This window comes from Danaus plexippus, chromosome 14, assembly GCF_018135715.1.
Source record: "Danaus plexippus chromosome 14, MEX_DaPlex, whole genome shotgun sequence".
Lineage (NCBI taxonomy): Eukaryota > Metazoa > Arthropoda > Insecta > Lepidoptera > Nymphalidae > Danaus > Danaus plexippus.
Window position 1 is genome coordinate 8,073,506 of NC_083546.1, and position 10,669 is coordinate 8,084,174.

General features: G+C 30.7%; 1 non-coding gene across 1 annotated transcript; it reads left to right on the plus strand.

Annotated features, from left to right (window-relative positions):
- The first annotated feature begins 8,516 nt into the window (after positions 1-8,516).
- Positions 8,517-8,588, plus strand: Trnam-cau (transfer RNA methionine (anticodon CAU)). The gene has a single exon. It is a non-coding gene; the product is annotated as a tRNA-Met (tRNA).
- The last annotated feature ends 2,081 nt before the right edge of the window (positions 8,589-10,669 follow it).

Consider the following 10,669-nt stretch of genomic DNA (forward strand, 5'->3'; position numbering starts at 1 on the left):
GACGCGTACTGTTTTATGTTTTGAGTACCGTAAATACGTAGACATTACAAAAAACTTACCTGAAAATACTGCAGGTTGTGTGGGTACGGTGAAGAAGAAATTATCTTGAAATATTTTCAATCAACAGCTGTGGGATCTCGTAGAGAATATTACATATGTTTAAATAGCTTAGTTTATTTGTTATATTTCTATAACCAAAAACATTATAACCTATATTACAAAAAAAAAAAAGGTATTACAAGCTATTATGTAACTTTTCATCGTTTAACAATTTTAATCTTTTTATGTGCGGCAGCAAGCTAATAAGTCGGCGGTCCACTTGAGTGTAAGCGTTCACCACCGTCCATGGATATTTGCAACACACGTGGTGAAAATACGTTGCAGGCATTGAAGATAAGCGAGTTACTACTTATTACTGAACTTGAGTTTTATGACGAACGTCGTTCACATCTTTCATGTGCGTGAAAAGAATGGTTGCGACGCCTGCACAATATTCTGATGAATGACATCTTCATATATACGTATATTTTTTGTATCGCTTCAATTTGCATTCTTTACAGTTGATTTCATAAAATCAATATTTGAGCCGTTTCGAGCGTGGTACTCGGGCACAGTACTTGTCTCGTAGGGTAATCAGGCACTTTGACAGACTGCAGTCTTAGCTTGAAGGCAGTGGAAGATCTATCAAAGAAGGATTATGGTAATATCATTATCAGAGGTCCTAGTATATCGTAACAAAACTGGAATCAAATTATAAGGCAATGAAAAGGTTATAAGCGGCCATTCCTGTGTGGTCTGTGTTACGCGATCCTAGTAACCTTTTGTTCTTTAAAGTCACCTAGGATCCCTTTAAGGTCATAAGTTTAATTCTAGTTTTTTTTTGTAGGCTAGACAAAATGTACATCTTCAAGGGAACCTATAATAGATCTCTTCAGGGACATAAGGAATTCAATTTATTATAGTAATATTGAATGATTATTATTGATAAATTTCTTTTATAAAGGTTTGATAGTTGATATTCATATTTCGCAGTCTTTTCTTTGTCTGTTTTGCTACAAACTTTATTCAAATCCCACTAAAAGAGCTTTGAATGATTTTAACACAATTTTTTTTTATTATAAGCACGTTATTACACGGCCTTTTTGTACTCAACGTGAGGACTCGAAAACTATTTGAAAGTTCGGTATTATTCTTTCGGGTTCGTACGTGTTCGTACTAGTGAAATTCGGGCAGCAACGTATCCAAAGTGCCCCCGTTATTACTTTCTTTGGTAATCGTAAACGATAGTTCAAACATCGCCGTATGGCGCTATTTATGTTATATTTAAAATACTTCACATTTATATTAAAAAATATAATATTTTATTTTTTTTGTGGAAATGCTAGATTACGTAGTACATGGTATAAATGAGATTGCAAAACATAACGCAATTATTTTTTGGTAGCAAGTGGTATTTGCTACTAAAAATAATTTCAGTGATATATTATGTCAATGGTTATATCACTCTGAGATTAATTTAATTACGGACAAAATAATGAAAATATTTCGAGGTTGTAAAATAGTCGAGTCATGAATATGATAAATATACGATGATATAAAAATCCACTCCTTGGCCTATTACCCTAATAAAGCTTGTGTACACCTAATAAGTATCTATTCTTATCGACTTTCCACTCACCGAAGGTCAAGTCAAAGTCACGTGTAAACTTATTAAATTACAGAGCCATCCTTGGAGCACAAACACATATATTAAGTTAACTTTTGAACACAGAAACATGTTTTATTTGAAGTAATTTTTGTTTCATTCATTCAATGACAATTTTCAACAGTGAAAGAGAAAACAAAATATATAACCAACTTAGTATTTTAAGTAAAATGGTTTTAAATTATTCTTAAAAATATATAATATAAATTAATAAAGCAATTGGATACAAAAAAGGATAATATAAAAAGTATGTTTGTTTGTATAATTCAATAATTTGAACACATTATATTTAAAATCAACATATGACGTTGAGTTAGACTCGTTTCTTCCCATCGTAAATTGTCAAGAGAATGTCAAGAGAAAATTCTCATGTGTTCTATTAAAGAGAAAGATGCGTAGTACACATGGGCATTGAATCATTTTTCGTTCATTCTATAGTTATCTTTAAAGATCTTGTAAGGTATTTAAATTAAAATGTCTAAAAAATAAAAGAAATATTTAGCCAGTCAGTCCCTGCTGTCATACAAGGATTGCCAATAATCGTGATGTGGTAAGATTAACTTTCAACTTTACTTTACGTTTACTCAACTTTTCAATTAAAAACATCGCTGTCAGCTTGCATGCGAGGCCAACACTTGATCTTTGGCTTATTCGTCGTTTACCGGATATCGCCAGTGACATTTAGACGAACTTATCCTAATCCGCTGACTTTAGTCTTTGATCTTTCTTATTTATTTAATATAACATTGCAAGTTGAAAAATCATTCTTCATAGCTTTTATAGAAAACGTAACATTAACATAAGGTAGCGGTAATGTGCCTGAAGGTAAGTAAGGACTCATAATAATAAAAATGTAATTTCTTGTTTTATTTCTCCTATTATAGTAAAAGAGCAAAAATTAAAATGAAACGATTTATGTTTCTGCTGAATTGCTTTTCATACTAGTTGTGTGATTGTGTAATGGTTGTAAGACTGTTTAAGTAGAGTTTTACAGGTTTATAAAAACGAATGGGTCTCACTTCAGTCATTAGAAAAATATATTAATTTTAATGTTATTTTTACTCATTCATAAAAGAAAATCATAGCAAATAATTACTGGTCGTTAACATCAGTAACACATCAACAATATTTCGATAAAATTATCAACAGATTTCATAATACATCACCTTCGGTGGCTCTTATTAATGTAATATTGTAGGTATGTTATGATTTAGAATAGAAAGAAGAAAGAAAGCGTGACGAGTGAAGGAGATGAGGCATGACATCAGATTATTCACATCTTTACAAGGCTGGAAATAGTTGAGATAAAAACAAACCCCCATTGAAGTGAAATTATCTGTATTATTTAAATGAATAACTTTAAATAATAACAATGCATGCCTTTCAGATGTTTAAAGTATTCAAATAATATCCTTCAATGATATTTACAAAAGTAAGTATTTATATTAAAACTGTCTTAATTATGTGACGTCATGATTATAAACGCTAAAAGTGATTCCTGGTAATTGAAAAAAATACTGTTAAAATGTACATTTATATTGTTATAGTAACTTTTGTACAATCAAATGTTTTGTTATGTTACTACATTGCGTTTTCATTATATTTAAGTCGTTATATGAGAAGCCTGTGTTACCAACGACACAGATAATGTCACCGAGCATTGAACCAAAAAAAAATCCCATCTATTTTGTTACATCAACAACGTGGGAGCTTTTTTTATATTCAATTGGATCGAGGCCTATTTCACCAAGGGCCAGGAAATGAGTCGATTCAAAGGTCCATTACGGTGATCATTACACTTGTTCCACCTTAAATAGAGTACACAATCCAGGCAGGCTGAACGGTGGAGGTGTAATCTCTGCAACTTACGATAAACGACAGTTTCATGTGGACCAAGGGCGCGTTAATCTTTTGCGGCCCTTAGTGTTTTAACCGTTTTTTTTTGTTTGACGTACTCTGCCCCATGGGTCTTTAAATTTTTTTTTGTTAAATAGCAATGCCTCTTCAAAATAAGGTGTATAAAATGAAAAAGTATAAAATACATAACATATTATATATAAATGCCATCTATATATACGCTGCCTGATAAACTTAAAAATAAAACACGGCCATGCATAAAAAATATCCGACCTAACGCCGCTTTAATCAAGTTTCAAAGCGAAAATGTCAGCGAATATTTCCTATAAAATAAAATTTGTACATCCGTTTGGGATCGACGGTGACATTGAAACATGTATCCGTGGATCTCATAAAGCAATCCGTACCCACAATAAAAATGTTTTGTCACATTAAAACTTTATATATTTGTTTAAATTATTTTTGTAGAACTCACTGTTTGTCATTCATTGTTTTATAATACAGTATGTTTTTAAGTTGTTTTAGATTCGAGAACCTTTTTATAGTAGAATAATATAAATTTAAATATAATAAGGATAAATTTGAAGTCAAGAGCTTGTGAAGTGTTAAAACAAAATTATTTTTAACTTCGTCTATTTATAAACGATAAAATATTTAACATTTGCACCGTAAGCCATGCCAACTTTCTCACAGATTATAAATTATATAACGAAAAGTATCAGTGTTATAAAAATACAATTTCTATAATGTATTCCAATACTAAAATATCTTAAAATGTTGAGGGCAAGCTGTTTGTGCCTCTGAATAAGTTTCCTTGTGCATGAATGAGATATCCTTAACAAACTGAGATAACGTTACCCCGGGCTACAAGACACTCTCAAACTTTTATTGGATTGGCTGGTGATATAGACGAACATATATTTAGAAGAGAATTTGTGTACATAAAATTTACAATAAATATACTTCTTTATAAATGATCAGAACCAGGAAATTTAATGAGAATAGCTATATTTTTAGAAATATTTATAAGGCATTATTTAAGGTTAATTCTAACGTTTATCTCGGGTAGACTGCGTCCTGGAATTTATTTTATTTTGTATTAATTTTAAGCTCAGTTTTATGTATCATACAAAAATAATTTGTACACTGAAGAAACGAATTACCCTTTTTTTATAAATCTACTTTTTTACATCAAGATAGACTTATAGTATCATCTTAGAATAAGTTGTTTTAATTCTATTAAATTTAACTTTACATTCAACTATCATGAGTTGCCAACTGCTAATAATTTGAAGAGTCTTTAATTAACGTTGTAAGTCTTTAAAAAACAATTTAAGTTAAGCATTATTAAGTTACGTTATTTTATTAAATGGATAAAAATATATATTTTTAGTTAGTTACTGTGAATGTGATGAAACCGATTTTTTACAACATTTTATAAGGACATTATTTAAAATTACGCACGCAATAAAACATGACAAAGACATACTAAAAGTGAAGTTATATGAATAATAAAATTATCTATTTCAGGACTGAAATGCCGAGATGCAGCGAACGGAATTCAGTTCATCTGTGAGCTGTTACAAATTCTTTCCTCCGTTAATTCAATCCTCATATATTTCTACATACCGATACTCATTATGTAATACTTCGTGTCTGTATTCATCAAATCATTCATATGTCGTTGCAAACCGACTTACTTTTTATTTCTTAAAGAGCATCTATACAGAAAATACGTGAAGACGCGAATCATCTTATTTTAAATAAATTCAATAATTTATTCGTCAAGTATTCAGCGATAGTTCTCAGGAAAACGTCTTCTCTAAATAACAGTTGTAAATGACACCAATATAGAAGATGGCACGTAAAAGAAATCCTATCTAACAGGATACTGAGGTGAGACAGCTGACACATTCAATATTAAAACAAATTAAATCAGTATAAAGGGTGTTCTAATGATATAATATATATATAATACAGGTAATATATAACATATCTTACGAAGCTTCTTGCAGAATCACTTAACAAGCTTATAATAAGTAACTCTTTTTAATAGCTATAGTCTTTGACTTACTAAATATTTGAAGTCAATAAATATATAAGTAAACTTAATCTCTTCCTTAAACAAATAATAACAATAAAATGTGTTCCAACACCAGCTTGACCTATATTGTCTCTAGAACTTATCGAGTCGATATATAACTCAGTGGATGCGATACTTTTACTGATTTCAATTATCTCCATATACACGTATAGTGTACTGGTAAACCACTAAGCCTCATTGCATTAACGTGGAGGTCAGAGAACAGTCGTGGGTGGTACATGCTTTGTATTCGTTATTATAAACAACGCTTTAAAATTCACCTGAACATAAATCAAATTACACTGAAAACAAATACGATATTTATTTATTTAAAGCTCAGATTAACATTAAGTATAAGAGGCGAAACCTCTCAGCATTCCATGGATTCACCATGCGGGTGCCGGGTCCGTCGTTGCAGGGATAGGAGCTTCAACAGTGCCTGGGACTTGCGACCCAGGTGTAGGTTTAAGGGGCCCCTAACGCGTTAAACGCTCACCTCCACCGTCCAAGCTCCTCTCTTTGCCCAACCAATTACATATAGATATTTCCGAGTAGTAAATGATGGTACTTCATAAGAGAAACTTAACACAAACAGTTCAAGAAAATGTATTATAGAATACGAGAAATGAACGCGTTGTGTTCATGGTTTTATTTCTATTCATTACAAACAACAAAATAAAAAAATGATATAACGTATTGTAGAAGTTAAATATTTATATTAAAATATAATAAATATCTCAGTTACGACCAACGCTTATACATTTCACTTACTGCACTTAAAATATTATTCAGAGCACTTAATGAGCCATTATATCGTAAGACTGATTGGTCCACCAAAAAATTAATTAAATTTTTTCATAATCATATACGTTTATTATATATTTAATGGATTGGATGGTTCTTGATTCATTTTGTATGTATAAAGTTATTATATTCATATTTCATTGTAGAATTACAAAAAAAAAAAATTTAACAAATTCATTAATTATTTATTAACGATTTAGTCTTAATCGCCATGTCATTTATAGCCCGACCCACATACACAGACGCTCTTTCAATCAATTAGAAGACCTCTTGATATTTTGATTGATGTTGTTTGCATGGAAAAAATATATTGTTGTTGAAGTCAACGTACGTTTAGTAAAAAAGCATATGAAACTTTTACAAAAACAAATTATTGTATTGAAGTAAATTATTACAAAAAAATATCTACATTTCATAACTTATAAAATACTCTGCATATAATCTTATAATGAAGCTATTTTATATTGTGAACTAACAGTTTATTAGCACGTCATATATTTTATTGGCTACAGAACTTGCTTTCCGTTCTTCTCACACTCAGTTAAAACTTTTTTAATTTTGGCTCAAACTCTGAACTAAGTGAGCTCAGGCTGTGAGTAAAGACCATAGCCCAAGAACTCATTAAATATAACTTTGAGTTTAATTCAATTAGTAAGCAATTCATTAAAATAGACATACTGACTATTGTACTGTTTCTATAATTTTGTAAATGGACTGTTAGATATATATACAAACAAAATGCTCTTTTCGCTGTATTATATTAAACGATTTAGTGCTTATGTGTATTTATACACCTCAATTCACTTTCATCTTCTATATGTCCTATACTCAAAAGGTATTCTGGAAGAAATCGTTCATAAGCGATAAGCATAAATTTTCATCTCGTCTCCCCATGGTCTCGGTCGCTACAAGTAACCGAAACGTCGGGAGTATGAAGTTTTAAATAATAAAAAACGGGTAGTGAATCTGAAAATATTCGTTTTATTTAAATGAATACTAGCGAAACTCTTAGATACCATTAAGCGATAAGACCCTATTTTGTACTTAACTCTTACAAGTATTTACTGTTCTATTTTAAAATCCGTGTCACTCTCTCTCTCTTCGCTCCAACCTTAAATTTATGTTATAGTTGATTGTTATTATAGGTGTAGTAAAAGAACTTATGCAAGGAACTGGATAAAATTATAACGAGAAATATTGACAAGCAATAAAATAAAAAGATGTTTACATTATCGTCAAAAAATGGCCATATGTAGGAAAATCCCAATAAGGGTATATATTTTTTATTGTATTCTTCAATCTTGAAACAAAACAGTTTAATCAAATTACTCTTTCTTAAAATTTTCCAGTGACAATTTATGTTATACTATGATTTTTATTTCACAAACAAACGAGAGAAATTTTTTAAATAATAAATATTTAAATCTGTTGAAAATATTTGTTTTCAAATTATAAGTTTGCTCGGTGTAATATTTCAATTCATTCGTCTTTTCGTTTTCCGTATAAAATGAGAAGTCGGTCAAAATGTTTGTGTGAGACGTATTTGTAACAACTTTTCTCTTTATAAGAGAAATGTAATATGAGTTTCAAGAAATAGTTTTATGTCACAAACATAAACGACCATTCTACAAACGTGGAAATGGACTCAGACTGATGGCTTGATGGCTTGCTTAACGCAGTGTTCTTAAGTTTAAATAGAAACTGTTTTGAAAGAATTTTGGGCTTTTACAACCATTTTATTGTCTTAGCTAGTTCATTTCTTTCTGAAAAGTATACAACCATTTTGTTCCCGATATCCAAATTTATGGCGTAATACTATTAAAGTTCTAAGAGGCGATTGCTATGAGGTCAAAAATATTTCATACTATTCATTTAGTTACAAGTATGTGGTGGTGTGTGGTTTGTGGTATGTGGTTTGTGGTGTGTGGTTAGTGGTACTAAGCATTGCTACGTTTTATGATTTCGTTTTCAGATCTGTCGGTTTATTGTTTATACATGTGGAGTAAAATATTTTAATGGTAGGTACCATCTATATCCGGATGTAACAGTTGATCAGACCCAAGTATAAGCAGAGTGGCGCAGTGGAAGCGTGCTGGGCCCATAACCCAGAGGTCCGTGGATCGAAACCACGCTCTGCTAATTACAGTTATAATTTTGATACTTTTGTATACATAAAAAAGTATACCAGCTCTTTATCTTGCTTTTTTTTCAATTATTTTTTTTTCTCATTAAAGTTAGGGACTTATTAATGACAAACAGTATATTTTAGTTTAAGGAAAAACTGTTCTAATAAATAAAGAAGTCAGTAACGTAACGTTGTTGAGAAAACAATAAAGAACATATTTTAACTACAGTTAAAGCAACGACATTTAGCAACAACTCAATCATTCAACTTTCAATAACTTTTTCATTGAAGTATCAAAAAAGCAAATAAATTAATACATATAATTAGATTAATAGTTATTTATTATTGGTAATGACGCAGACATTTTAAAAATTAATGTGTCCAATAACGTCTGTTACTATACTAACTGATACACTTTGCTGTATCAAAGCGTCTTTATAATTTAGTTTCCTGAGCTATTCTCATTAATGAAGTACAGAGGAGTTAAAATTACCTTTCTGTGGACGGCACCAACCTTTTAAATGTTAATAGTCTTCATAATGTAGTCAGTTTAGTTTTCTGAACTCGTAGGAATATTGAAATTTCTTTCCTATTTTCGCTTCACGTATTTATAAAAGTAGTAAGCACATTTACATACACATGGTCAGAGAAATAAGTTGTCACTTAAAATTTTACATTGCAACAGTTGAAAATTTACATTGTAACAGATATGTTAAGGTAGAACTTAGAAACATTTCAGCATAGTTGTTTTATAAAAAAAACCATTAAGGAAGATAATAATTTATTATTGTATTTAAGTGTTTTTTATTTCAAAGGCAGCAAAAGAGCAGACGGCCTACCTGATTGAAGGTAGTCACCGTCACCCATGAACATCTACAACATAACGGATTTTGCAGATTCGCTGTCAACTTTCATTGTGGGAGAGGAAAAGGAAAGGGTAGGAAACGGGAAAGGCCAAGAAAGGGTGGGAAAAGCGTGGTGCAACGGGCTTTCTCACTCATCGGACGAAACGCAGCCATTAAATATGAGAGGATGGTACTTCCCCGTTCGAGCCAGTTATGTTCGAACTGTAGCGACTTGACCCCAGCTAGGTTCGACTACCTACAAAAAATTATATAAAATAATTAAAAACCATAAAGAAATGTATGACGTAGTCACTTACTTTTAATAATAACCTTAACTCAATACAGATTATTATAGCCACTGAATCGGTTCATTTAATGGAGAGGTCAAATTATTTTATCTTGTACCAAAAGTACAGTATTTCAAAATATCCTACTGACTTAGTTTGTTGAACTGGAAAGCAAGAAAAAAAAAATAAAAAAGAGAAATCAAGTAGATTTCATATTTAATTAAATGAAACCACTATTCTTTAACTCTTAATGATTGGCAGAGGAGATGTGAATGACAAATCTCGTCTACCCGTGACCACGGCTGCTGCAAAATAACCGAAACGTCGGGAGTTTGTAGTTTTTAAAGTAATAGAATACGCATAGTAATCTGAAAAATATTAGTTTCATTTAAATAAAGACGTTATATAAGCGTTTAATTTAATCCCGACAAAAATATCTTAATCTAACATGCATGGATAATTTCTAGGTAATAATTTTACTCAACTGGTACGGATTCGCTTCACAGAATCAGTCATATTCAAATCCTTCATAACCATGTAATTTCACTTAGCTACTATATAATATTTTATCATATTACTGGATCTACAAATACCACGTACAAGCGGATAGAAATATGAGCAGATTGAAATAGATACATGGAAAATCTATTATCATCCCACATGGTACGTGTATAATGTATCATGTTAGTGAACCTACCCTCAATATACAACAGATATGAATTTCATTGATTTATCTATTAATATTAATTATTAACTATATAAATTTCAATGTATCATCAATAATTTTGTAAACCCACAAACAAAACAGACGTAGTTCCACTGACAGAGGATAGTTACAAGAATTTTATCTTGATATGGTGTGTCTATAACACCTGTTCTAGTAAAAAACATATTATTCAGAAGTCTTTAACATTCCAGAATAATAGTCATTGTTGTTCACAGTGTCACAGTTTTAATATAAAC